Here is a 27,771-nt window from a genome sequence, read left to right on the forward strand (position 1 = left end):
AAAATAAAAAAGATTATCTTAAGTACATGATCAAAGTGAAAAAATGTCGTAGGTCACATGACCAAAAATTATTTACATGCTGACTACCAGCCACTTTAGATGCATTATCTAATTTGATTATACTACAAACCAACACAATAACGTTTTTATAATTCCTATTTGCTAATGAGTGAAGTAATGTTTAGATGGGTCAAGAACTTTGCAAAATGACAAATAAGAAAGGATACTAACATTAGAAATTATATTTTTAAGTACCTCATTACAAAAAATTAAAAATACTGACACAAACCGTTCCTTCTGCAATATGCTGCATAGCAGCAGCTATGTAATTCAGCATTGTTCTAATGTATTAGCTGTTGAAGATTAAAAAAAAAAGCTGTGAAGCTAGAAAACAGAATATCTGTTTAAGTTGCTTCACTCATAGCATAAATTAGTGCTATGGGAACAAATACAAGTGGCTGTGTCTTTTTTTTCTTAATAACCTTAATATATGTAATAAACAAGTTCCATTTTCTTGGCACACGTCCACAAAGGAAAAATATTAGTAAAATAATCTGAGAAATATAATTAGGATTTGTGCATTAAGTTAAATAAAATGTGAAGTTAAAGGTCATTATTCAATTTCACAATCTTTGCATGAGTAACTTGGCATTAGTAGCTGAGAAGAGGCATATCTGGATTATCAAAGAAAAAGTGCATCTGTTTAGCTTTTTATTTTCAGAATCCATGGGGTCCATACTATGTCCCACTTACTAGGTCAAATCCAAACCCCCTGTTCTTGTTAACCTCTGAGCTCTCTTCACTTTTCCTTCCTGATGTGCTGCCTTTCCTCCCTGGCATTCCTGGAACATGTTGTTTTCGGCTACATTCTTCTGTCTTCCTCATTTTTCAAATCCTACAATCAGATCCCTGAATTATAACCCATTCCTAACAATTGATAATAGCAGAGTGAATACTAACAGTTAGTACTTCCATTTATATTATTACATGCCATTTGAGCATCTTCTAAAAATCTATTTTTCTAATTCTCCTTCAATCTTGGGAATTCGGATGTTATTATTGTCATTGTAAATGATGAAATTGGAGTGCAATATTCCATGGGTCAAGCAGCTGAAAACACGGAGCTGGAATTTTTTAGTGTGTTTCAGTGCTGACCCGGTCCCACTCTGAAGTGAAATTGTTGCACTTTATTGCCCCTGTGAATGACCCAAATTTATTTTATTCAGTAAACATTCATTGAGCATCTCTGCAAAGCTAATTACAGCATTTGTGGTTGGGTATTAAAAAAATATATATGACACAGTTATATGGAAAAATCTCTGGATGTCCAAATAGTAAGGGTAAAGGGGAACACTGAATGTGAGGCAGAGAACCATGAATAACAATGCAAGACCTCACACATGTGGAAAATTCTGAAATATTTTTCCACTTACAAGAGATAAATGGACATGGTACTGATGGCTAATTTTCTCTTCACTTTGGTAACTCTAAAGATTCAGCTCAATAAGACTGAATTAATTCAATGGAAGAAGAGATTCAAAAACCAATGTTTGTGAAGTCTCCCCATTTCTAACAAGGTGTTTTTAACCAAAGAGCTATCATTATTGCATAGTTGTCTAGATTATCTCTGACCATTCTCCTACCTCATGAATATGTAGAAAGTTTCTCCATTAAAACCTTCTCCATGGTGGTCCATGCCAGTCTAAGCACTCCTCTCAGGGACAATCACAGCTCAGAGGGCCATGTGCATTCTGCTATGTCTATCACTGTAAATTTTCCCCCAATGAGGTATATTCTTAAAGTTGTACCATAGAGGACTAGTCATATATATGTGTGTGTGTTCCCTTTGTAGGACTCCACCCACTTAAATAGAACAAAAATAACTTATTGTTTTAAAATGCACTCCACCTTATACTCACTATTAATAATAGTCACATTTTTGACACCCACTATAGAGAAAGTGTTGTACATACAAGACATCCAATATTAAAAACAATCTTTCAGGGTAAGTGTTATTAACATCTATTTGTTCCAGTGAGGGCTATGAAGTTCAAGGGATTATGTTAGTTCTCTCTATGTTATATATTGAGAGTCTATTGCATTCTAGAACTTGCAGATACAGCTGTGATCTAAATGGTCATAACCTTTGTATTCAAGGAATGAGCATGAGAGCCAAAGATCCATTCAAACAGTATGTAGTTAACTATATATTGTGACATGTTATAAAGCCAAATAAATGGTAGAGGATTTATTTAGAGGATCAAAGGAGATACAAATGAGAAAGTGACATTTGCAAAAAGATCCATTCCTAAATGAAAATCAGAAAGATCGGGTCACCTAAGTGGCTTAGTTGGTGAGTGTCTGCGTTCCGCTAAGGTCATGATCCCAGGGTCCTGGGATAGAGGCCTGCACTGGGCTCTCTGCTCAGCGGGAAGCCTGCTTCTCCTTCTCACTCTGCTGCTCCCCCTGCTTGTGCTCTCTCACTCTCTCAGTCAGAGAAATAAATAAAATCTTAAAGAAAAAAAAAAAAGGTCAGAAAGGTGAATTGCATGGGAGTGGAGGAATAATCCAGATAGCAAACTAGCTCACTGAAAATATTTAAGGTAGGGAAATTCCTGAAGAAAAGGAAGAAATCACAAAAGGCAGAGGATCTGGGGGCTAGCAGGAGTTGGAGAATGCCATGAGATGAAATTAAAAACTTAGGAAAGAGTCATTTGCTGCAGGGCTTTCCCTACCATCCAAGGATTATATTCTAAGGATAACAGAAAGAGAATCAAAAGTTTTAGTGGACAAAATGGTAAGATCAGATTTGCATTTTGACAAACTCATTCAAGATGCTCCATAGGGGAATAATCTAGGAACAGAGATTGGGAGCAGGTCTGTCTCATTCTAAAGCTGGGCTCTCTCCACTACACCTCACTGCCTCTAACATCCTTTATTGTATTTGCTTTCCAGATCAAACCTGTGGAGGTAGAAAAAGCAGGAATTATTATTCACTTTTATACATCTTGACAGTAGTTTAAAAAAAAAAAGTGTATAAGGCCAAGATCTTTTTACTGCCAGTGACAAAATGATATGGTTATTGAGTTAATGAGTAATGGCTAAGAATTACCATGGACCTCTCCAGTGCCATGTTCTGTACCAAGCATCTTGTGTTTATTAACTCCTTGAAATCCTAGAAAAAAATAATGATGAGAATTTACTTCCAAGTATCTGAAGAAGAAGCTATGGCCCAGAAAAATGAAATAACTTCCTCAAGTTCAGATAGCTAATACAGTTCAGAGCCATTTGATTCCAGAATTTAAATTCATGGTCACACCTCTCTTCTGGGTTAGACATACTATACTGGATCCTTCCTCAGCAGCACCACACTTATATCAGCTCCTTTTGTCTACATACAAATTGGCAAGATTCACTCTTCCTTATGCAATTGTTTGATATGAGGGTCATCCTCAATATTAACTTTAATGACTGTTAGATAGACTCGATAACTCTGTTAGTAGACATCGGAGGCTTAGTAGTATGTATGGCATTTTTCATTCTGATTTTACTGTTTTGGCTTTTTTGTTGCAAGCAATAAATGAATATTCATAGTGATGATAAAGTGATACGATATTACAGCTGAGCATAATGCAAAATATCCATAAAGGTCCTTGGACACAAATTGTAGACAAATATAAATGTTCTCACTAAACCCCTGAGAAGTAAAAGCAAAGCAATTTTTCTTAATAAACAGTACTTCATTCTCAGAGTAAGTATGTACTATGAAGTTATATGTCCTGCTGTTCGTTAGCTTGAATTAACACATACCGTTTGGTTGCTCCCAATGAAAAATAAGGTTTTCTTGCCTATAAACGTGAATATTCTCTACGTGTTCAATAAATGCTCCCCAATTAAAAAAATATATATACTGTAAATTACCATTTCATTGCATACTATATTACATAATTGGATGTTGGAGTCAGCTTCGAATTTATCAGAGCAATAAATACTATAAACAATTGTTAAGTGTACATTAAACCTGAATTTAATTAAAATTAGTTTAAAGCGCTATTTTTTTTTTTATTCATATAATGGATTTTTAGATGTCGAGACAAGTGCGGGTGTCTCCTGCCCTTACAAGTCATCTTCACTCCTGGCCTGAATGATTATCCTATGATCAGGGATGAACATATTAAGGAAGGGGAGTAAATATAAATGAACATGTTGGTGCAATAAAGGGGAAAAAACCCAGACTGATGATCTCTTTGAGCTCTTGAACTATGTCTGAAATCACCTTCCTCAGGACTTTTAATGAGTAAAATTAAAAGTACCTTTTTTTTCCCACTGTTAATTAGGCTTTCTCTAACTTACTGATCTTTGTATTTTAATTGGTAGAGACAGTGTACCTCCTCCCCCAAAAAAGTACTGAAATGTTAGCATCTCCAAGTCAGAAACAGCAATAATGTAGCTCTGGAAAGAGACAATTCTCTGTCTTAAATGAACCAAATAAGCCAGAGATTGTCACCTAAACATTGCTACTCCCAGCCTCCTACCTTCTTCCCCACTTAGCATTGTGTCTGACATATGGTATTTGGTAAATGTTATTTTAATTAAGTTATTTAATGGGGAGGCAGTGGTGAAGTGAGGAGATCTAAAAACTGGCAGACATTCATCCTGGAGCAGCTCTATCCCAGGGCTCAGGATTCCCCACTGTTATGATGGCACATGCCTCCAGCACGTGCCTTCTCTTTACTGACTAAATTATAGATCTTGGCACCAGCTATAGGAATTGGAACCATTCCTGGCTTCGCGAATAATGTACCAACTGGAGCATGATGTATATACCTTCATTAACAAAATTGGGGCATGGTATTCAATAAACTTTCCCAACTACTGCTTCATTGTCTGTCAATTTCAGTTTAACCAGAGCTATTTTTAGCTACGGAGTAAATTGTTTAATACTGGCAGGGAGCTTGGTGTGGTGGTTATGCCAAAAGTCTTAATTAAGCATCAAAGAACCATGTTATTTATATAAGCTTTAAAGAATGTTGTTTGGGCTTCAAGCAAGTAATACTATGAATTTCCTTGAGATGGGACAGCTTATGACAAAATTAAGATAGTCTCCTGACTTAGAAAATAAATTTCACTGGTTTCTCTTTATCTATTCTACATTTCAAGATCATGATATATGAACTGATTCATTAATCCATGGAGTCAATGGTTGATTTATTCGTTAAGGGAAATATCCAACCGAGATGAGCTCATCGCAGAAAACGTTTTCAGTCAATATTGAAGTCAGTTTTTTAATGGTTTACTGAGTAGTTTCCCTAAGGGTTTTATTACTATTTTTCTTCCTATATTTTTTGTAACTCAGGAGGTTCTTAACCTAGAGCCAGTGAGTATTCTTAGAGGAACACGAATCCCCTGATATTGAATACAGAATTTTGAAGTCAGAGTCATAGATTGGCTCTAATCCTCAAAGCTCTTAACTGTAACAATCAAAAATTAATAAACAATGCTCTAAACCCTCATCTGGGACATTTTAAGCATCTGTAGTTTTAATGAATATACTGATACATTTCAAATATATATCAAAGACACTAGTCTAACTTTACTCATTCTGTAGACCCTCTCAAGAAAATACTGAAAACATCTATAATTCTCTTAAACTCCTTAGAATTGCCCCATCTTTTACCTAATCACTAAAGCCACATATCAAGAAAAATAGGTCTGCAACATTTTTCTCTTCATTCACCTCACGCATATACACAGCAAGTTCTGTGTACAATAACTCTTACATGTGTGACAAATGTCCCCATTTTTCTTCATTGTCATGTCCACTTTTTTGCTCCAGTCTTCATATGCTCCTGCCAGGACCAGTACAATAGCTTCCAAATCAGTTTTCCTAACTCCAGTGTTCTCTGCTAAATTTAGTCTCCATAGAGCTATCTGAATGGTCTTACCAACATGCAAACCTGACATGACCATGTCATTCCTTCCTAATTATGCTTTCATGGCTGCCTCATTTATAGGGTAGGCTCTCTTCAACAGACATCTTGGATTCCTTCCCAGATAAGTCACTCTGAAATTGGAAAAGACATGAATTATGAAACCCCAAATCCATATATTCCTTGTAAGCATGTAAACATACCCACGTATTTTCTATTAAGTTTTACCAAGATAAAGCAAAGACATAATTAGAACAACCAGCATTTTGCAACCTACCTTCCATTCCAGCCCATTTTATTTTTAAAGATATTGATATAACACAAACACAGACGTACAGACACACTCAGAGAAAGTTGAAAGAAAGACCATTATTTTTATTTCTTTTTGCTTTCTTCATTTTGAGGATTTGCTAATTTTATTTGGAAATAGGGATGTCCATCAGTTACATTTTGCAAAGCCAACAATTATGGGAAACAAATTTTGAGTAATGCATTTTGGTTATTTTTTTTATATACCCAGGCAATTTACTGCCCTATGAAATATATTTAAAATGTAGGCTTATCAGGAGAAACTATTTTTCTGACCTCTTTATTTCTTATCAGACACTTCCTGAACTTTTAAATAGCATTTTCATTTTCTATGTACTCAGCAGTAATTCTAAGAGTAAAGTACTCTACATTTAAATCTTGCCTTTCATTCTCAGTTCTCGTGTTTGGAGGGAACACGTGGTTTTAAATTATAACGTGCGACAGCAGTTAGAAAACCTATTGATACTGACAAAAATAGTAATAAGAGAAAGTTGGTTTTTCCACCTATCATGTTTGAATACAATCCAGTTAGAAAGATTTTCTTTTCCTAAGGGCAACTAACCAGCAGGTTTTACACTGATACGCTTTGGTAATATAAATTGAAGTTAGGCATTTACAGCATACTGTACAAAATATCTAATTCCTCTAGGACCCGGGAAAAGCCTCATTTGAAATTTGCATAATCCATCAATGGTAAAGGATCACTCAGAGGCAGAAGCAGAAGGAACACAAGGTGAAGGCATTTTTCATGCACTGTGAATTTTGAACTTTGCATTTGTTTAGATTTAATAAGAAAATGGAATTAAATTTTACCATGTCTAGAAATGTCTTAAAATGACCATTTTCATGAAACTCCTGTCACATGCATACTAATTTGGGTGAGTTAATATTCATCAATTCCGTTTATTTAGTAACCATCTCCTGGCTCCTGCTACTAGTACTCCAAGTACTGAGTTATATCCTAGTATTTCATAGGTTAATAACATAGAGACAGACTCTATGTTCCAGGATCTCGTATGTTAATAAGGGAGAATGTTATATACATAACTATAACAAAGTGTGCCAGTGCAGCAATTAATGTAAACAATGAGCACTGCATGGATTCTTATGAAATAAACAGTGACAGTTTTCACAATATTTTCATCAGTTTGATGAAAGGATTGAAATCTTAGAGTAGATAAGGGGTTCACTGAGTCACAGTATTTGAGAGGATGTTAGAAGGTAGAAAAGAAAGTGTAAAGTATCCTCTGAATTGAGAAGGCACTTAGAGACTTAGAAATGAAGGAGGCGACTCTATATGGCCCACACAGTGTTTTATTCTCAGTAATTTACTGACAGGGAGGATGGGATGGATGACAACCTAGTAGCTGTGCAGCTATTCGCCACAAAGCCTAGACCTTAGTCTACAGATTTTATAGAGCAAAGAGATGCATAGGAAGGCATTGTAGAGAGATCAGAGGGTCTGCAAGCACTTCAAAGGGTTTGCATGCACTTCATTGACAGCTAACACTTAACAGAGACCTCTTGTGGCACAATCTGGGCATCAGGGAGAGGAAACACTATGTTATCCCTCACAGATTCATGGGAGGCCAAAGTAAGCCTCCTGGCATTCTGGCCTTGGTGGTTGTTTCTAAATCATGCATGTTAATTTCCAAGGGGCCCAGAACAAGTAGCTCCAAGAGACACCCTTGAACAGCTATGAACAAGATGGAGAACCAGAGATGGAGTTAATATCAAAAGCACTCCCAGGGGGAAAACTGGGTAACAATGTATCTACCAGACACTACTGGGAAGAGCATTCTAAATACAGAGAAGATTCTGTGAATAGATACAGAGTTATGGACAATGTGATTTTTAAAAGAGAATTGTAAAAATGTTATTTCTTATTATTTCTGGGAAAATGATACATAAAGAAGAGTAGTAGAAGGTGAAGCCCAGTGTGAGACTGTGGGCAGGTGAGGGTGCAATTTCATTTTACAAAAACATATTTGGGATTAATTCTAATTGCATGTGATGGGACAAGTAATGTGATTCTATATGGCTGTAAAAATGAACTATTTAGCAGCAAAAATAAACTAGCATGTTAAGCATGGAAATGTTTATATTTGCATTTGAGAGAAATTATTTAACTATCACATGGAGAATTGTCTGAAGAAAGGAGAGAGCACAAGCAGAAAACAAAAGCAAACAAAACAACCAATAAAAAAACCCATCTAGAAAAAAAAAAAAAAAAACATCTAGAAGCTTATATCCAAAGTCAAGCCTAGCTTTACCAACTTAAGTAGTAGGATAGGAAAGAAGGTAAAGACAAAATCTATTAGATTTGATAACTCTGATTATAGCACCACAAAATATTTGTTACCTAATTGGGTTTATTAGTATGAATACCTATGCTCCTTTTATTATTTTCTATAGTGTTAAGCTCAAAGGTTTTGTGATTTTAAAAAAATTATTTATGCATGTATTTATTTATATACTTATTTAGAGCAGGCACATGTGCATGCATGAGTCACGGGAAAGATAGAGAGAGAGGGAGAATCTTGAGCAGACTCCATGCTGAGTGGAGCCCAATGTAGGGCTTGATCCTAGGACCCAGAAATCATGACCTGAGCCAAAATCAAAAGTTGGATACTAACCAACGGAGCCACAGGGGGACCCTGGACTTTGTGATTTTTAGAACAGATCCTCTCTCATTCCACAAATAAAGGAACATAAAAAGAGAAAGATATCAGGACATTGTGGTTCTGTGAGGATGACTGAAATAATGGAGCATGGCATCCAAGCTTCACCACAAAGAACAAGCACAGAGAGGAGCCCAAAAGAGTGAGATCAGCAAGTTGGGAAAGGACAAGAAGCTCAGGTGAAGTGAAAGAAATAATGGAAGAAAAATGTAATGAAATGAGGGACTGGCAAGACAGAGATCTGCAGTCATATATCTTCACTGAGCTTTTCAGCAGTGGAGACATTCCAGGTGATGGCAAAACACGGAGTGATATCTCAAAATAAAAATCTCAGGACTAGAAAATCAATAACACGCGAGACTAGATTCTTTGATGTATTGTGTATTGTCAGTTTTGAAAACCTTAGGAAAATGACTAGAGTTGCGTGGGGAAGAACATGATGAGCCTGATGGCAAAATGCTCTATGAAAATGGAATGATACAGAGTCAGAAGTTGGCAGTGGCAGAGAAGCACTTAGATAACATGATCCTCCAAACAGGAAAATGCTTGACACAGAGTGCAAATGAAATCGTTTGAAAAAGAAAGTAAAAATTCAGGGAATAATGACAATAATATTTATTAAGAGCATAATATTAATTAAGATCTGAGTCAGGTGATATGATAAAATTTATATAGTTCAGTTTTGCCCCCAAGGATTTCCTATGCTTTTTAGAAGAGCAGAGCTTTATGGCCATGAGGGTCCTCCATAGGGCAGGTGAGCTATGGGATTATGTTCTAGATGGTACCTAGAGAACCAGGAAGGAGAAATATCAACAGATTAGGCATCATGAGGGTTTGATTACTGTTCTTATTCTAGTAGCCCATAATACATCAATATTTTTTTTTTAAGAGAGAGGAAGAGACAAAAAACTCCCTCTGAAGCTTACTTCCTCCTAGTGGAGACATTTCATATCATGGTTTTAGCCTCATGTCTCACCCACCATCAGGAATGTGGCAATGTTTATGGTCAGTGAGTCAATGACAAGAATGATCTTTGCTATTGGTCTCAATGACAACACACAGGAAAAGCTGTTTGACTCTGAATCATCTGTCCCTCGTGTAGGAATTAAAAGCAAAGGATCTACATTATCATTTCGGTGAATGTAAATAATGCCTTTGCCATTCTATGCTTTTGTTGTTGTTGTTGTTTTTTAATTTTTCAAACATGCTACAGAATTATTCTGTAATCTGCTTTCATCTGTATTAAAACATGTTGATGAGACAGCGGAACCATTATTTACCCTTCCAAAGTGTCCTAAGTATTCTCCTAGTTCCTACTTAGAATGACTCATGATTGCTTGAGATAATCTTGAGGAGTCAAGGGACATCAGAACATTTCAACAGAGTTCTTCATCAAAACCGAAATGGTTCTAGCTCATCTAAATCACAACATATAGTGCTCATATTAGGATGTCCACGACAATCATATTAATACCTCTATCTTAGCATCCATCACCGTAAGAACAATGTGTCATTTATTTACCCAAGATTTATGCTAAGTAATAGTATTGGGATACGATGGTAGAAAAAGAGAACAACAATAATGCCAGTGAAACTTACCTAAAACAGGAGGAAGTCTGAAATGTTTCCCTTGCCATTGTGTTTCAGAATAGCCTTTAAATAGAATCCCTTCCTGTCTCTGAATTATTGTAGAGTAATAACAAAACCCACTCAAGTCAGAAAGCCTTGATTCCAGTATCTCATCTTATCAAACAATGTGACTGCAGGCAAATCTGATTCTTACTCTAGACTTCTCTTTTGAGGGAACATGAGGCGTGGAGGCAATGACTTCTCAAGTAAAAATTCTGTGATTGTTAATTGAACACAAGCAGGAAGGCAGAATTAGATGGATTTGAGAAACAAATTGTAGCAAAAGAGGAAGAATTATATATTTTCCAGAACTGTGATCCACAAGAACACCTAAAATTCAGATATCTAGATATAGGTAGATATAGATACACACAAAAACATATATATATACACACATATATTTAAATTAAAGCAGATAAGAACTGTTTCTCTAAGAATTAGAGCTAAAGAAATAATACAGTTGAGAGGAAAGATATAGTTTAGAGACTCGGGAGGGCTTTCACTTAAACTCTGTGACCAAGATACTTTTTGTCCCTCTTACTGGTCTTTTGAATCATTTTGCATTTTTGTTCCAAGCGTTCTCTCTCACCGCTAAATGGTAATACCAATTCTTGCCATTTACTGTTCAGAAAAGTGGGTAGGATCAATGAGATGATATTTATCAAGTCTTTGGGCTCTTTGGAAGGTAGGACTATATAAATATCATATACTGCACTCAAGTATATAGAAGAGAATTGCTCTAGACTTCAAATTCTCCAGGGAGTTACCCATATAATGGAATCTGTCTCAGTGAAATGGAGATTAATGAAAAACAAGTGCTATTGGAAAGTTTGTAGTGTGTCATGCCAAGGTTCTACCTCCAGTGATGAAACATGCTTTCATATCCGCACTCATTTTTACAATGAGAAGTGAATAGAAGTGCCTTTGGTAAGTTTGTCTTATGGAATTAGGCAGCTAGATATCTATTTTTAATAGTACAAATGAAATTAAAATTTGTTGTTTGTGTTTTGTTTGGAGCAAAATAGGTGATTGGTAATCAATTTGAGTGGTTTCTCTCCTTTTAAAATAAAAAATTAATCATCTTTATCTATTCTGAAGTCTCAGAGGATACTGTGTATTAAAGACATCAATTAATTAATTAAACTAAAATTAATTAAGTACAGGTACCTTCTATTTACCAAGGACACTGCTAAACAAGAAATAGATGACCTGTGTCCCCCTTGAGTTTTCCAAGCACTTAATACAGGTAGTCAAAGGACAAGTGAGAATATTTCCTTTTTTTCTTTTCTTATACTCTGAGCACTTTAAAGGGTATGCGTATGGTAGGCATGAGTATGCCAAAATCTTCAAAGGAATGAACCAGTTCTCCTAACCTTGAAAGCTCAGACAACAACAGAGATGTACGACTAGAGACATGAAAAGATTTAAAATGTAATCAGAACAGATCCTAAAAGGGTTTAGGGCAGGCTTGCAAAGGTGCTCTATTAGAACTAATGCAATAGCTTTTGCCTTAGATTTATCTGGTGCAGATTCTGACTGGCTACATTTCCAAATTTGTAGCTGACACAAGGGAGAATTTGCATGAAATGCAAGTAAGAATGGGGGAAGTGCATTATGCAACTTATGGGGAGAGGCGTAGAGTGACCTTCACATCCCATTTAGATCACAGAACCTCTTGGTAAATTCTCTTGTTTTCTAAATTAATGTAATTCTCCAGTCCATCCCTCTGAGAGCAGCTACTTTTTGTTTCCCAGAGCATCAGATGAAAAAGGGATTAAGGAACTGCAGAATAAAGACAACTTTGTTGTGAGCTAAAAATGCCCTCAGAGGAACATGCGTGTTACCCCAGAGGGAGCAAGGAATTGAATGTTTCTTCCTTTTGAAATAATGGCTAGCTCTATGGAGATGGAAAAAGGACTGACAGATCCTTTTTCCGGCTGGAAGAAAAGAAATGCAAGTGCATGATTGGCTTGGTGACATTGATTTAAAATTTATTCATAAAACTATTCAATCATTTATTCAACAAATATATACTGAGAACTTACAAGCAAGATGACTGTTGTCAACTATCAAGGTAAAGTTGTTAAAACAACCAAAAAGAGTTTATTTGCTTATGCCTCTATTTTTTCAAGAGGGTAATAAAAAGACATGAAACAAGAAAACAAGTGATAAGGCAATTTCAGCTGGTAGTGAGTTCTATGAAAGGAATAAATTAAAAGAGTGTACCACATGGAACTATTTTATATAGAATGTCCAGGAAAGCCTCTCTGAGGAGAAATGGTCTCAATGACAAGAAAGAGGCCAAGGGCACAAGTGGAGCAGAGCCTGCCACACTAAGGGACAGTAAGTACAAAGATCCTGAGGCTGGTGGCATCTGCTTAGATCAGAGGTCCACTAAAAGCCAGTGACAAAAAAAAAAAAAAAAAAATGCTGTCTGAAATGGATGTGAGGAGGTGGGGAGGAGCCAAACAATGGAGGAAATTTAGAAATTGAAAAGTTTCCATCTTTCAAAAATTATTTAATGGGGCTTCTAGGCATCTCAGTTGGTTAAGTGTCTGCCTTTATCTCAGATCAGGATTCCAGGGTCCTGGGATCCAGCCATGCACGAAGCGCCCTGCTCAGTGGGAAGCTTGCTTCTCCTGCTCTCTCTCCCAGCTCCCCCTGCTTGTGCTCTCTCTTTCTCTCTCTCATATAAATAATTAAAAAAAAAATATTTCATAAGCTTATAGCAGTCAAAATAGTAGCCCCAGAATGTCTGTCTTAATCCCTGGCTCTATGAATATGTTACCTTACATGACAAAGGGGAATTAAGGTCGTTAACCAGATGACCTTAAAATGGAAGTTTATTCTGCATTATTCAGGTGGGCCCAATGTCATCACAGGGGTGCTTAAAAGTGGAAGCAAAAGGTAGAAGAGTCAGTGTCGGAGTGATAGAGCTTGGCAAAGACTGGATATTCCATTGCTGACTTGGCAGATGGAAAGCCTAGGAATGCAGGCAGCCTCTAGAAGTGAAGCATCTAGAAGCTGGAAAAAAAAAAGAAAAGAAAAGAAAGAAAGAAGAAAGAAAGAAAGAAAGAAAGAAAGAAGAAAGAAAGAAAGAAAGAAAGAAAGAAAGAAAGAAAGAAAGAAAGAAAGAAAGAAGAAAGAAAGAAAGAAAGAAAGAAAGAAAGAAAGAGAAAGAAAGAAGAAAGAGAAAGAAAGAAGAAAGAAAGAAGAAAGAAGAAAGAAAGAAAGAAAGAAAGAGAAAGAAAGAAAGAAAGAAAGAAAGAAAGAAAGAAAGAAAGAAAGAAAGAAAGAAAGAAAGAAAGATTCTTCCCTAGAGTTTCCAGAGAGAATGCAGTTTGGATTGTAGCTCAGAGAGACTCATTTGGATTTCTGAGCTCCAGGACTGAGAGAATACATTTGTGATCCTTTAAGTCACCGATTGTATGACATTTTGTTATTGAGACAATCGGAAGCTAATACAGAGCCAAAGTAAGATTTTGAGTCAAGGACTGGCTTAGTCTTATTTAAATGTGACCCTATCATTCTGACTGTTCTTTGAGAATTACAAGGATGCAAAAGTAGAAAGAATAATTAAGAGGGGCTACTGCAGTAGACCAGATGTAAGATAATGTAGTTATAATGGGGTAGAGTCACTGGAGAAAACAAAAATTTCAGATAGGTTTTTCCAAATACAGCTATCTTTTTTGAGGAATTGGAGTTTGCAGAAGAGAAATAGAGAAGTCTGTCCTCGACTTTTGAATGAAACATTTGAAGGGATGAAGATACTATTTGCTGAGTCAAAAGCAACAAAGGGGAGGATTTAGGTGAAAAGAGCTCTTTTAAGCGTATTAACTTTAAGATGTATATTGCAGATATACACATTTGGAATTTAGGGGAGAGATTAGAGCAATAAAAATAACTGTGCTAGTAACTAATATGCTAATAACTCTGCATAAAGATACCTTTGTGTCATGGTACTGAGTTAATCATTCCTGGGAGAGACTACTGGGACTCTGTTAGATTTCTGAGTAATAACTTTTCTTCAGTTAGTGGAAACACAAGATGGGATTGATGTACAGGATGGTCTAGAATCCAAAGCCTGTAAATACAATGAATGGCTTTTTCCACATTATCTTTTGAATTCAAGTCTTCTAAATACTCACTGAAGATCTCTAACTCTTCTTCTATTGGCTTAGGGAAAAAGAAGCTGGGAGGCTTAATAGGTATACATCTAAGTCTCTCTTTTGCTTTCTTGATTGGAGTTCAACAGCTTTAAAGGTAGAATCACATGATGGCAGTCTTGAAGAAAGCATGGTCTAAGCCCTTGTTCTAGACTATTGGATTTGGTACTCACTCTAGCTGCAGATTTGAGAGTCTAAACCAAATATGAATTTGCATTGTATATAACAAGGAAGTCGTAAATGGAAGATTGAACAGTTTATAAAATGCATTAATTCAAAGAGGCAAGCAAATTGAAACATGGAAATTAGGCAATAAAATAGAAAGTTGAGCATAAAAGTCTGATTTAAATATAATCAATAGGTCATAGAGATATTCCCTGAAGCATTGGGCCAGAAATCCCCAACTCTTTGGTATTAAGATCATCTTCGTGTATGGTCATATAGAATGGACTAAAGAATAAAAGGATAAGACACCAAAGAAAAGATGATTGATCTTAATATTTTCCATGGATTAACCTAGTCTATAGTTTTATTATTGTGGTCTTGGGTTCTGTGACAGCCTCTGAGTTTCCGAACATAGCACTGTGTGTGCGTGCGTGCGTGTGCGTGTATGAGAGATTAAGAAAGATTTGTTATAAAGAATTGGCTAATGCAATTATGGAAGCTTGCAACCCTCAAGATCTACAAGAGGAGTCAACAAGTCGGTGGCCCAGGACAGTTGATAATGTAGTTTCTAGGCTGAGTTTGGAGACCTGAGAAATGTGAGAGCTGATGGTGCAGTTCCAGTCCAAAAGCCAGCAGGCTTGAGACTCAGGAAGAGCCACTGCTTGAATTAGAACCCAACGGCAGAAAAGAAATGCAACATCCCACTTCAAAGACAGTCAGGCAAGAAGTCTCTTACTCCGGGGAAGGTCGCCCTTTCTGTTTTATTCAGGCTTTCTACTGATCAGGTGAGGCATGCCCACTGTAGGGAGGGCACTCCGCTTTACTCAGTCTACTGATGTAAATGTTAATCTTATTCAGAACACCTCACAGACATACCCATTTATTTGATGTTTGATCAAATATCTGGGCACCCTGTAGCTCTGTTACACTGACAAATAAAATAAACCATTATCCATGGGGATGTCGGAAAACCAACAGAGACAATAGAAAAAAGTAATGGAAAAGAAGTAGGGTAGGCAGGGTCCAAATACATCCAGAGTCAGTGAGTGTCGTTGCCCTGAGTGCAACTTTTGTCTGTGTGCCTTTTGTAGTGCAGAAACACTATGGAAGAGGTAGTTTCCGGGCCCCAGCAGCAGTGATTCTAAATGTTGGCAGGTGTACTAAATAGTACTGTGACATTGGGCACTTAGTAAACCACCCTGAACCATATGTTCTTTATGTGTAAATGAGGAACATAATGATATCTGCCTTCAAAATTCATAGAATAAAATGATAATATATGTAGCACACGGAGCATATTGGTATATGAATCTGAAAAATATTTTCTGAAGTTAACATTTGTATCAATGTCCTTGTTTGTATTAGCAGGTTGGATCTTTTAGAAAAGCCCAGGATGAAGGTGAAATTCACTTCATCAAATGCCTTCTCATCACTGGACTTATTTTCATTTTAAGGGATTTGTTCACATATTTCTTCTCTTTTTAGAAATTGTACTTTTTTTGTAGAAATCAATAGTCTACAACAAGCAGATATCACCAAAACACTAGAGCTCACATATTCCTGCAAAGCTTTGCTGATCCCCCCAGCATTTATTATGTATCTGATTGTGTGGGGTGGGTAATCCTCCTATTACATTTAAAATTAAAGTAACCACTTTAGTCTGATAATGTCACAGAAGGTTTTATAGCACAAGAAAGGCATGAGCTGCTTTTGATGGAGACTGATATCACAGGATGGGAGAGAATTAGAAGTGGTATTTCCCATGTCTTTTCTCATCTTCCACCAAGTAGCGATTCTCTCATATTGTACAGTATCCATTTCCCTTTATCCTAAATGAAAAGTTTAGAAATACAAAATGAAAGTTTTTTTTTTAAATCAATTGTGAACAATGTTATACATGTTCAATGATTTTATGCTTCTTGTTTTTCAAAAAGTAGCATCTGCTATGTTCTCACCTGGGTAGAGGCAGTGAACTAGGTGTGTTACAATGCTCAGCCCACCGTCAACCCGTCCTGGGCCAGAGTCAGCATATAAATGTTGCAGCCCAAAGATCTGCTAGTAGGAGAGGTCTAGGGAGCAGTATGAATCATTATTCAGTGGCTTCCAGAGAGAGTTGCCCTGACAAATCAATAGTGAATTTTCTAAGCGGGAGTAGAAAAAAAAAATGCAAAAGAATGCTCTGAGCAATGTTCTAAGGTTAGGGATGAGGAGCTAGGCTCTGGAGCTAAATAGCTTGGAGTTCTAATCCTGGGTACAGCATGAAACAGTTACATAACAATTGGCTTATTAGTTAATATCATGGGCAGTAAATTTCTTCATAGGGGTACTTCATATGCAAGATTGCTTAAGACAGTGAGACAATATATGGAAAGAACCTGACAATTATTGTTAACTTTTTTTTTATTACTTAGAACATCCTTACACATGTATTTTTCCTAGGGAGCAGAAACACATCTTAGATTGTTGGACAGGCTTGCTCAGGATGTCATCATCCTGTTGCTTTGATAAGGACTCTAAGTAGTATGGCTGAAATTGGAATTACTCAACCAGATTCACTAGCCACATATTCCAATGTTAAACATTGTCACAGACCACATGGGCATGGAATAAGCATCACAGATGGACACTGTGGCTATGACCCCTAGAAAATGTTAATCTATATACAGAAAAACCATTTCCTGGGCTGGTCACACAAAGTTTTTTGGCTAATAATGGAAAAGCTCCATTCAGCCTGTTCTTTGCAAATGTTTTCAGTGGGATTGGGGGGCAGGATGTCTACCTCCGTGTTTGGCTGAAGACTCAGACGTGGGATATCAGGTAAGTCTAGACTATTTTTAGAGCATAGTAAGAGGAATTTGGATGATCAATGTTTCAAAATGTTAGCAAAAATGAAAACAAAAAAGAATACATTCAAATGTAAGAAGTGAAGAGGAGAAGTTCAATACCTAAGTAGTTGCAAAGAATTAGTGAATAAAATACAAATGGTAATTTTAGCAAGATTCAAAAAAAAGAACAAAAAGAAGTACTTTCCAGCATTTAGTATTCATAATTGTTAACTGACAAATTTATAAACAGATTTATAATTTTCCACATCCAGATAGCAAAATCATTGTCAAGAGCAATCTTCAGATATCCAGGTTCTTTGTTTCCAAGGCCTATTTTCTGCAAATAGTACCATTTCCTCAACAAACAATACCAAGACAGGCCAGTGGGAAGGGATCAGACTTGTGCCATTTCTCAGCTTCTTGGTTTCCTACTGTTGGAAGCAGCCCTGAGTCTGAGCGCACTTCATGTCCTGAGTTAGCCTCCTCTGTAGGGCGAGAATATCAGGAGCTGCAATTCTATCGGGTGGGGTGCCTTGAAGTTGAGCCTCTACTAAGCAATACTTCTCATTTCACATGAAGGAGGCAAAGGGCTGTGACAAACTAAACAATAAATGCATGAAGAAGATCAGGGGGGTATTTTTAGTTTGATTTTCCCAATGACCACCTTCATAAGGAGAACCAGACCAAAGATGCTGTTAAATCTTGTCTTTCAACTCAAATATGCCATAACAGGTATAATATGAAAGGAAGAATAGCACAGATATTATGAATCTCTATAAAGAGGAGATGAAATTCAGAGAATGGAACAGAAATATTTCTGTTCCCTGCACGCACACCTCGTGTCCAATAATCTTGCGAGTACTAAGGTCAGCAGAGATATTCTTTGGGAAGAAAAAAGGTGAGAACCATCACCTATATCTGACTCATCTGGAAATCTAGGAGTTGGCGGTCTTAACATGATTTCTGCTTACAAATGCAGAGGTGAGGAAGCAAAGAATAGTGTAGAAGAATCCACATTTGTTTTGAGCTCAAGTGAAGTCAACAACATTTAGCAAAGAGAGTGGGCAAATGTTTCCACCTGTCCCAAGCAGGGCTGGGCTGTAGCATTGTCACTAACAATGCTATAGGATATAGATTTATAATAGGAGTTAGAACAATTTGGGGAAGAGATAAAAATGAAGATCTAAAAGTGTCGGGGAGGGGGGGTATAGGCTGAAAGAAAGAGTAATTAATTAATCCTTCAATCTGAGAAGCCAACTTCTTCCAGAGCCAGAGGTGGGACCATAATGGGACAGTTTGTGTGGAGGTCTACTAGAATCCACTCTTTTAGTGCAACACTGACCTCTGTGGATCTACAGAGGTGTGGTGGGACTGACAATGCTGTTTGCCGGCAGAACCAGTAGTTGGGAAGAAAACCGCACATAAACCAGAGGAGAATGAGAATAATCTGAAGCCCCCCCATGACCTGTGCATCCTTTTCCCCCTGCACCTGGCAGCAGAAACACCTTCAGAAGAAAATTGCAGATTCACTTCTGTCTTCCAAACCTCACACACATACCTCCTGTAGCCAATTCCAATTTGGTACCACAGAGGGAAGAGATTCCGGTTGATATAGTTGTGAGCATAACAAAGGTAACAGCACGTTCCACCATTCCACACCAGGACTGATTGGCAGAGTGTGAACACAGCAGTAGAAGGACGGGGGTGGCATTCACTTTTGAGGGAAGGCCTCATAGCTACAATCCTGTGGGGTCTCTGACATCATGGATGTGGAACAGAGGTAAATTCCTGGGAGCCACCAAGAAAAACTGCCAAGGCTGAAAAGAGTCAATTATTTGGAAGTCAGCTGCTTTCTAGTATTACTATAGGATTGATAATCAGAAGAGCTCAAAGTCAAGAACACCCTCAACACACACACACACACACACACACACACACACACACACACAGTACCCTGCTGGCTTGGCAATACCTGGGGAAGCTTTGACTGTACAGCAGAGTGACCAAAGGAACTTCTCTGAGGCTGTGTCTAAATGTTAAATGGGCATGACCTCGTTCCCTTGAGCAAACTGCCAGGAATGAGCTCGCCAAGCTCTTTTGTCATTGTTGCAATAGAGTCCAACCAAGGCTAGAAGAGACTTGATGATGAAAACGGAAATTGTACTAGGACTAAATTTGAAGGGAAAAAAATTGCTGGATTGAGCTAGGCTACCTTGAATTCCACAAGATCCATTTTTTCAACACGAAGCAGAAACAGGACATTCTGAGATAATGTCAGTTCTAAAGAAAGTGAATATTTTGAACAAATAAATCTATGACTTTAGACTGTTTAAATCACCATGGGGACTTCCTTCAGGCTATGTTGTCAGTGCTGAATGGACATGACCTCTTTCTCTTGAGTACACTGCTGAGCGTGAGCTTGCCGACTCATCAACCCCCTGCTTTAGGCTTCTAAGCTGCTCTCACAGGGACGAGTCTAAGTCTGTTTCTCCAGCCCCAGTTTTGTGCATTCCTACACCCTTTTTATCCTCAAAGGCTGGTGCTGCTATAGCTCCTGCATGTTGTGCCCCAGAGTCTGCTCCCAATATGACATTTACAGAAGCCAGAAGAACATTTCCCCTCAGTGGTTTACATTCCAATGACTGACACGAAGTCCCTTTAAATATCTGCTAAGTTTGGAGCCTTTCCATTGGCTTAAACTTCTTTTATACAAAATGGAAAGTGATTTCATCTTAAATACGGGTAAAATGCTGCACCATGCTCAGAGAGATTATAAAGCTTAGAAAGAAATTTGCCACAAGGATTCTGGAAAGGAAATTATCAAAATGTGCAATTCTAATACCTTACAGAGAGACTCTTAAAAATTTCTACAAATGTTTAGGTCAAGGGTTATACTAGAATGCATAATTTGAACTTCTATAAGAAATGGACACCTAACGTGCACAAATAGAAACACTCCAATCACACAACCCTGCTGATTGCTTCAGTGGGTCCTAAAATGACACTTGTGTATACTTTCAGGAGATTATTTAAGAGACCCAAATAGGACCACTCACTGTATTTACCTTGTCATATCATAGTTCTACACAATATAGTAATCTAAACACTAAAATTATGCCAGATTTCCTGTTATAATGTCCATTTTTATGAGGATAATGAGAAAAAATATGAAAAATATTTTAAGTCAACAGTGCATCAAATTACACCACATACTGTTTTCTTTTTTATTTAGATCTATTTGTAGATCAATAAATGTTGCCCTGTTGCTCTTTTTCCAAACAACCAATTCTGTATGATTTTTGCTAAGGTTTTTTTCTTCCTCAAAATAAAAACCTAACACAATCAGAGAAAACATAAGTTGTAGTAATATCTGGGGAAAATATATTGATATATTTCCTTCAAGTAATGCTACCCTAGTTGCTGGATAAGATCTGCCCAGGAGAAATGGATATAAATTGTAAGTAGCTGGATTATTGATTTTAAAGAAAAGTTGTGAAAATAATTTGGATGAACACGAATTCAGTTGATCCTGATTCTAGCCCTGGGATATCTGATTGTGAATCATCCCTTAACAGACCCTTTCATAGCTGTTGAGAAAAAAGTAATTATCTGTTTATATTCTTCAAATTAAAGGATGATTAGGAAATTACTTCTTTCCAAAATGCCTCTATTTAAAGCTACCACTGTGCTTAAAATCTTATCATAGACTTATTCGTTCTTCTAAAATACTATCCCCTCTTTACAAAGAAAATGAACAGGGGGATCCCTGGGTGGCTCAGCGGTCTAGCGTCTGCCTTTGGCCCGGGGTGTGATCCTGGAGTCCCAGGATCGAGTCCCGCACCTGGGGCCTGCTTCTCCCTCTGCCTGTGTCTCTGCCTCTCTCTCTCTCTCTCTCTGTGTGTCTCTCATGTATGAATAAATAAATAAAATCTTTTAAAAAATGAACATAAGAATAGCATGGATCATTACCTTTTGCTGAGCACTTACTATGTGCCAGAAATTCTGTTAAATCCATCAAGAGCAATGTTTCATATAATACTTGGAGCAAAACTATGAGGAAAGTAGTAAATTACCTTCATCTTACAGATGAGAAAATTAAAGCTTAAAGAAGTTTATATACATATATTTGTCATTGGGAGGAGTACCCTTCCTGCTCTGATTGTCAACATTCTATTTAGTGTTCAATATAAAGCTTACTATGAGTCTCACAGGTAAATCTAATTTCTATGTCAGCTCTTCTTACTGTATAATAGCTCATATTATATTGATTCAAAATAGTTTTTTATTTCCGTATCCTCTGCTCAGCTACATTTTATAATCCAGTGAATATATGTTTTGTATTTATTATGATTGTTGTTGCTATTCTTAGTGTGCTAAGCATTGAATATGATGCCACTTGCATATTTGGCGCTCTACACATGTTTTCTGGATGAAAATCTATAAAATTAAAATTAACATCAGCATCTTCTTCTAAGGGCTCATGCTGTTTTCTTTTATAACTGGCAAAATGTAGGGTGGCATGAAAAACTTCAATGCCAGAGATGAATAAATATGTATTATTCAGTTATAAAAGCAGAAAAAACTAAAAGGGTAATGTGAATCTGCCTTGGCTTGACCTTCGAACAGACCTGTTTATTGCTGGATTGATCAAAATCAAGCAGGTTAGGTGGTGATGACAAAGAAGAGTGGTCAAAGCCCTCACGGTTGGTGGACCGAACTCAAGTGTAACTTGGTTTCAAGTTGAAATCTGAACAAATTACATTAAAGGATCAACTATAATATATCCATAAGATGAAAAGAGCAGGGAAGAGGAAACAATGGAAGCAAGATTTTGGAAGCTGTAAAATAGATGCATAAGGAACAACACTCTAGACTGGGGATTTGAAAATATTTTCTACAGCGTCAACTAGTAAATACATTTGCTCTGTGCACCATCTAGTCTCTGTCATGATTACTCAACAGTGTCATCGTTGTTTGAAAGTGGCCACATTCTATCTAAATGAATGGGTAGAGCTCTGTCCTAATAAAACTTTATTTATCAAAACAGATGACAAGCAGACAGGTTGTAGTCTGAGGTCTCCTGCTGAAAATCCACAGACCTATGAAGTCACAGTGGAAGAAGTTCAGAAACAGTCTAATTTAGACCCAAGAGTGGCAGAAGGGTTCTGGAATTGGCAACGATAGGTAATCCTAAATGTGGTGTGCACCCCATCTCATATAACCCGGCAATTCCCTTCTACCATGTGGAAAAACCATGAGAATACAACTCTGAAAGGACAGATCAGCAGGAACCTGCCCTGGAGATCGCCAGGACTAGGTGAAAGCAGTGGTAATCTTCTGAAAGAAGAGCCTGGCAAGAGCTTTTATGCCCTCCATTTCCAGTACTTGGCTTTAGCAGGCTTGCAGCCTCCTCTACCCTCCAGGAAAGACACTGAAAGAAATTTTATCCGATCCATAAAATCTAGCTCCAAAGAATATATTCAAGTTAGTTGTGGATCCTGCAATGGATGCTATAGTCATTTTAATTCACAGTCAAATTATTGGGACTTCATCAAGATAAGAAGCTTCTGCACAGTAAAAGAAACAGTCAACAAAACTAAAAGACAACAGAATGGGAGAAGATATTTGCAAATGACGTATCAGATAAAGGGCTAGTTTCCAAGACCTATAAAGAACTTATTAAACTCAACAGCAAAGAAACAAACAATCCAATCATGAAATGGGCAAAAGACATGAACAGAAATTTCACAGAAGACATATACATGGCCAAGAAGCACGTGAGAAAATGCTCTGCATCAATGGTCATCAGGGAAATACAAATCAAAACCAGAATATAAAGACTCCTAACTCTGGGAAATGAACTAGGGGTGGTGGAAGAGGAGGAGGGCAGGGGGTGGGGGTGAATGGGTGACGGGCGCTGAGGGAGCACTTATGGGATGAGCACTGGGTGTTATTCTGTATGTTGGCAAATTGAACACCAATAAAAAATGAATTTATTATTAAAAAAAACAAAAACAAACAAACAAAAAAACAAAACCACAATGAGATCCCACCTCACACCAGTGAGAATGGGGAAAATTAACAAGGCAGGAAACCAGAAATGTTGGAGAGGACGTGGAGAAAGGGGAACCCTCTTGCACTGTTGGTGGGAATGTGAACTGGTGCAGCCACTCTGGAAAACTGTGTGGAGGTTCCTCAAAGAGTTAAAAATAGATCTGCCCTATGACTCAGCAATTGCACTGCTGGGGATTTACCCCAAAGATACAGATGCAGTGACATGCCAGGACACCTGCACCCCGATGTTTATAGCAGCAATGTTCACAATAGCCAAACTGTGGGAGGAGCCTCAGTGTCCTGATGGATAAAGAAGCTGTGGTTTATGTATACAATGGAATATTCCTCAGCCATTATAAATGACAAATACCCACTATTTGCTTTGACATGGAGGGACCTGCAGGGTATTGTGCTGAGTGAAATAAGTCAGTCTGAAAAGGACAAACATTATATGGTCTCATTCAATTGGGGAATGAGTGAAAAATTCGTGAAAGGGAATAAAGGGAAAATTAGTGAAAGGGAATAAAGGGAAAGGGGAGAAAATGAGTGAAAATATAGTGAGGGTGACAAAACATGAGAGACACCTAACTCTGGGAAATGAACAAGGGGTAGTGGAAGGGGAAGTGGGCAGGGGGTTGGGGTGACTGGGTGATGGTCACTGAGGGGGGCACTTGACGAGATGAATACTGGGTGTTATGTTATATGTTGGCAAATTGAGCTCTAATAAAAAATGAAAAATAATAATAAAAAAGATCTCAAAAAAAAAAAATAATTCACAGTCAAGCCCATCAATAAGTGTGGCAGCCATACAACAAAAAGTGGTATCTAAAATGAAATATTCAGAGAAGAAAAAAAAAACAGTGTTTTGAAATTTACATACATTATCATAAGTTTGAAATCAGTAAATGGTGGCCAGTGACTCAGTGGGATAAGCATCTGACTCTTGATTTCCGCTTAGGTCATAATCTCAGGGTCATGGGATGGAGCTTTATGTCAGGCTCCATGCTGAGCATGGAGTCTGCTTGATATTTTCTCTCCCTCTCTCCCTCTCTCTCTCCTCCTTTGTCCCTCCCTCATTCCCTGCTTGTTCATGCTCTTTCTCTCTCCCCAAAATTAACTAACTAACTAACTAACTAACTAACTAAATAAATAAATAATAAAATCAATAAAATATTGAGAATAAATATAAGGTGTAGAGTCTTCTCAGAAAGTCCATCAAAACCACCAGGGGCACCTGGGTGGCTCAGTGGTTGAGCCTCTCTGCCTTCGGCTCAGGGTGTGATCCTGGGGTTCAGGATAGAGTCCCACAGAGGGTTCCCTGGGAGGAGCCTGCTTCTGTCTCTCTCATGAATAAAGAAATAAAATATTTTTTTAAAAAAGAAAAACAACAAAAAGTATATATAAATTTTTTTTAAATATTTGAAAGTATAGAATCTGTCGAGATGTTACTGAATCTGAATAATAGGGAATTAAAGAATGAGAAAAAGAAAAAAATGAAGGAAGAATAAATAATTCAACATATTTTTTTTTCAGAACTTAAACTCATGCATTTATAGATTAAAATGACCCAACAAGTGACAGGACTGTAGCTAAAAAGGACCTATGCCAGGGCATATTATCATGAAATTTAGAACAATGGGAGGGGAAACAGAATATCCTGAGCGTGTTCAGAGACCTAGAAAAAGAAAGCAGAGAAAAACAAGTCAAAATCAGATTACAAGTACAGGGTCAAGAACTAAGAATGACAAGATGACCACAAAGAAAACTACAACTGACACATCACTGTTAAACGACTGAATATCAAAATTAAGGAAAAGATAATGAAAGGAGACACAAATAAAAATATCATGCTACATATAATCATGCTGGATTAAAGTACTGACAAATAAATTCCCATTTTCTCCCTCAAGAAGAACATTCTGACCTATCCAGCAGAAAACAGACTGTTCCAAGATCAAGTTCCTTGACAAATCTTCAAATTTACATGAAGTTACTTACTCAAGGTTGTCTATGTTTTCATCCATGTTTGTCATATTTTCCTTTCAGTCCTTGAATATATGAATAATATCTGCTTTAACATTTTTTCACCTAATTATAAAATCCCAAGCATTTGAATTTCAAATATAGGTGATATTTTGAGTATGTCTAGGAGTTTTCTATTGTACGTTGTACAACATAGATGAATTACATCATCTTCCTTAAGTTATTGAGTTCTGTTCTGGCTGACTGATAAAATAGAGATGCTATCTTTTGGTGTGGCTAGGTCGGCTTCAGGTTTTACCTCAGTACTGGAGTGTGCCCTTACTTTATCTCTAATGCTGGGCTCTTCTAGGGTCTCAGATGACTACCTACGGTGTTCAGTTCAATCTCTGTGATCTGGTTGTACTATTATCGCTTCAGCGTCCCTACAATGCACATTTCTGCAACTGGTGATCCCTGTTAGGTCCTCATCCTCTCTCCCTCCATGTGTTTCTTGTCCATTAGCCGAGAACCTATGATGAATGCCCACACGAACAACTGTGGTCTACTCTCTGTGCAGTCCCCTCTCTTTGGTTATGTTCTGCCTTAAACTCGGGCTACTTCAGCAGTTCAGAATTCTTAGTTCTGTTCTTACAGGTCACTGACCCCAGTGCTCTGCTTTGAATCCACTTCCATGTTCTGTGCTGGAAAAGTACCCCATGACAGAAATTTGTACACATTGTGGGGGTGATCATGGAGCTCACTCTTCATGGTTCCCATTTGCCTAGGATCACAGTCTGCACTGCCTATTGTTCGAACTCCTTGACATTACTGCCCAACAATTTCTCAATTTTAAGGAATACATGACTGGGAAGGCAAGTCTGTTAACCAGTTATATTCCTATGGCTGGAAGCAGAGGACTTGGTTTATAATTTAAAAGATAAACTTGGGACACCTGGGTGGCTCAGCGGTTGAGCATCTGCCTTTGGCTCAGAGCATGATCCCAGAGTCCCAGGATCCAGTCCCACATCTGGCTCCCTGAATGGAGCCTGCTTCTCCCCCTGCCTATGCTTCTGCTTTTCTCTGTGTGTGTGTCTATCATGAATAAATAAATAAATAAATTAATTAATTAATTAATTAATTAATACTTTTAAAAAAAGAAAAACAACTTTATTTTGCTTTTAATATTTACAATATAGAATAGCATTAGAAGATCTAATGCTGGGTATCCAGGGTAATTTCGTTCTTTCCAGACTTCACTCTTTTCCTCCACTCACCTTACAAAGGGAATTTTTATATTAGCCCTAGAAATATGACCCTGCATAGCCATCTGACATAATCTCATGGAAATAAGATGTGTAGGCCTGTAGCTTATTAGCTACCTGGTGAAATTTGAAGGTCTTTGTTCTTTTCCCTGTAAACCTGACCAATAACAATTCCTTGGCAGTAACTGAGTTGAATTGATTTGTTTCCGGAAGGCCTATTGGAGCATCTCTTCAGTTTCTGTAACTATGCACCTGTAAGACCTCCAAGTCATCTTATGAACTGCTTTTATGAATGTTACTCAGCTAATAATCATCCTAATAATGGCGGTATCCACAAGCTGTTATCTCAAACCACTTTTTGTCTTCTTAAAGTTCTCATGTCTTATCATTATCTTCCTTACCGCTATCAGCACGCGTTCTTGCTCTTTCCTAATTATTTGATCTTCAGTGACAGAAAGGATGAGTTGCTATTTGTTAGACTTGCTCAGGATGTTCTATAGTTGCTAGGTGATACCAGCCAGCACCAGCCTAAAGTACTTAATAATCCTCAGATTAAATTTTCTCCTTACTTTCTCTTTAAGCGGCCCAAGGCACCTGGACCACAGTGATTTAGGCTGCATTATGAAACCCCTTGGATTAAAGAAATTTTCTGATTGGAACACAGATTAATGTAAAGGGTAGATTAATTTTTATGAACTACTAGTTCAGCTGAAGCAGCTGCTCATATTTTAAACTGCTAACATCATCATATTATAGTACACAGAAGTATGGTTTTCCTAAGAATGAAG

The 27,771-nt window shown here is 37.4% G+C and overlaps 1 long non-coding RNA gene across 2 annotated transcripts; it reads right to left on the reverse strand.

The window, feature by feature from the left end:
- Positions 1–707: 707 nt before the first annotated feature.
- LOC112653845 (uncharacterized) lies at positions 708–27,479 on the reverse strand. Of its 2 annotated transcripts, none has more exons than XR_003132572.3 (4): positions 27,385–27,479; positions 5,946–6,064; positions 3,113–3,175; positions 708–895 (listed from the first exon to the last, which is right to left on the reverse strand). It is a non-coding gene; the product is annotated as an uncharacterized LOC112653845 (long non-coding RNA). The 2 variants fall into 2 exon arrangements; XR_004814656.2 differs by having other exon boundaries at positions 5,781–6,064.
- Positions 27,480–27,771: the final 292 nt, after the last annotated feature.

This window comes from Canis lupus, chromosome 3 (genome assembly GCF_003254725.2).
Source record: "Canis lupus dingo isolate Sandy chromosome 3, ASM325472v2, whole genome shotgun sequence".
Lineage (NCBI taxonomy): Eukaryota > Metazoa > Chordata > Mammalia > Carnivora > Canidae > Canis > Canis lupus.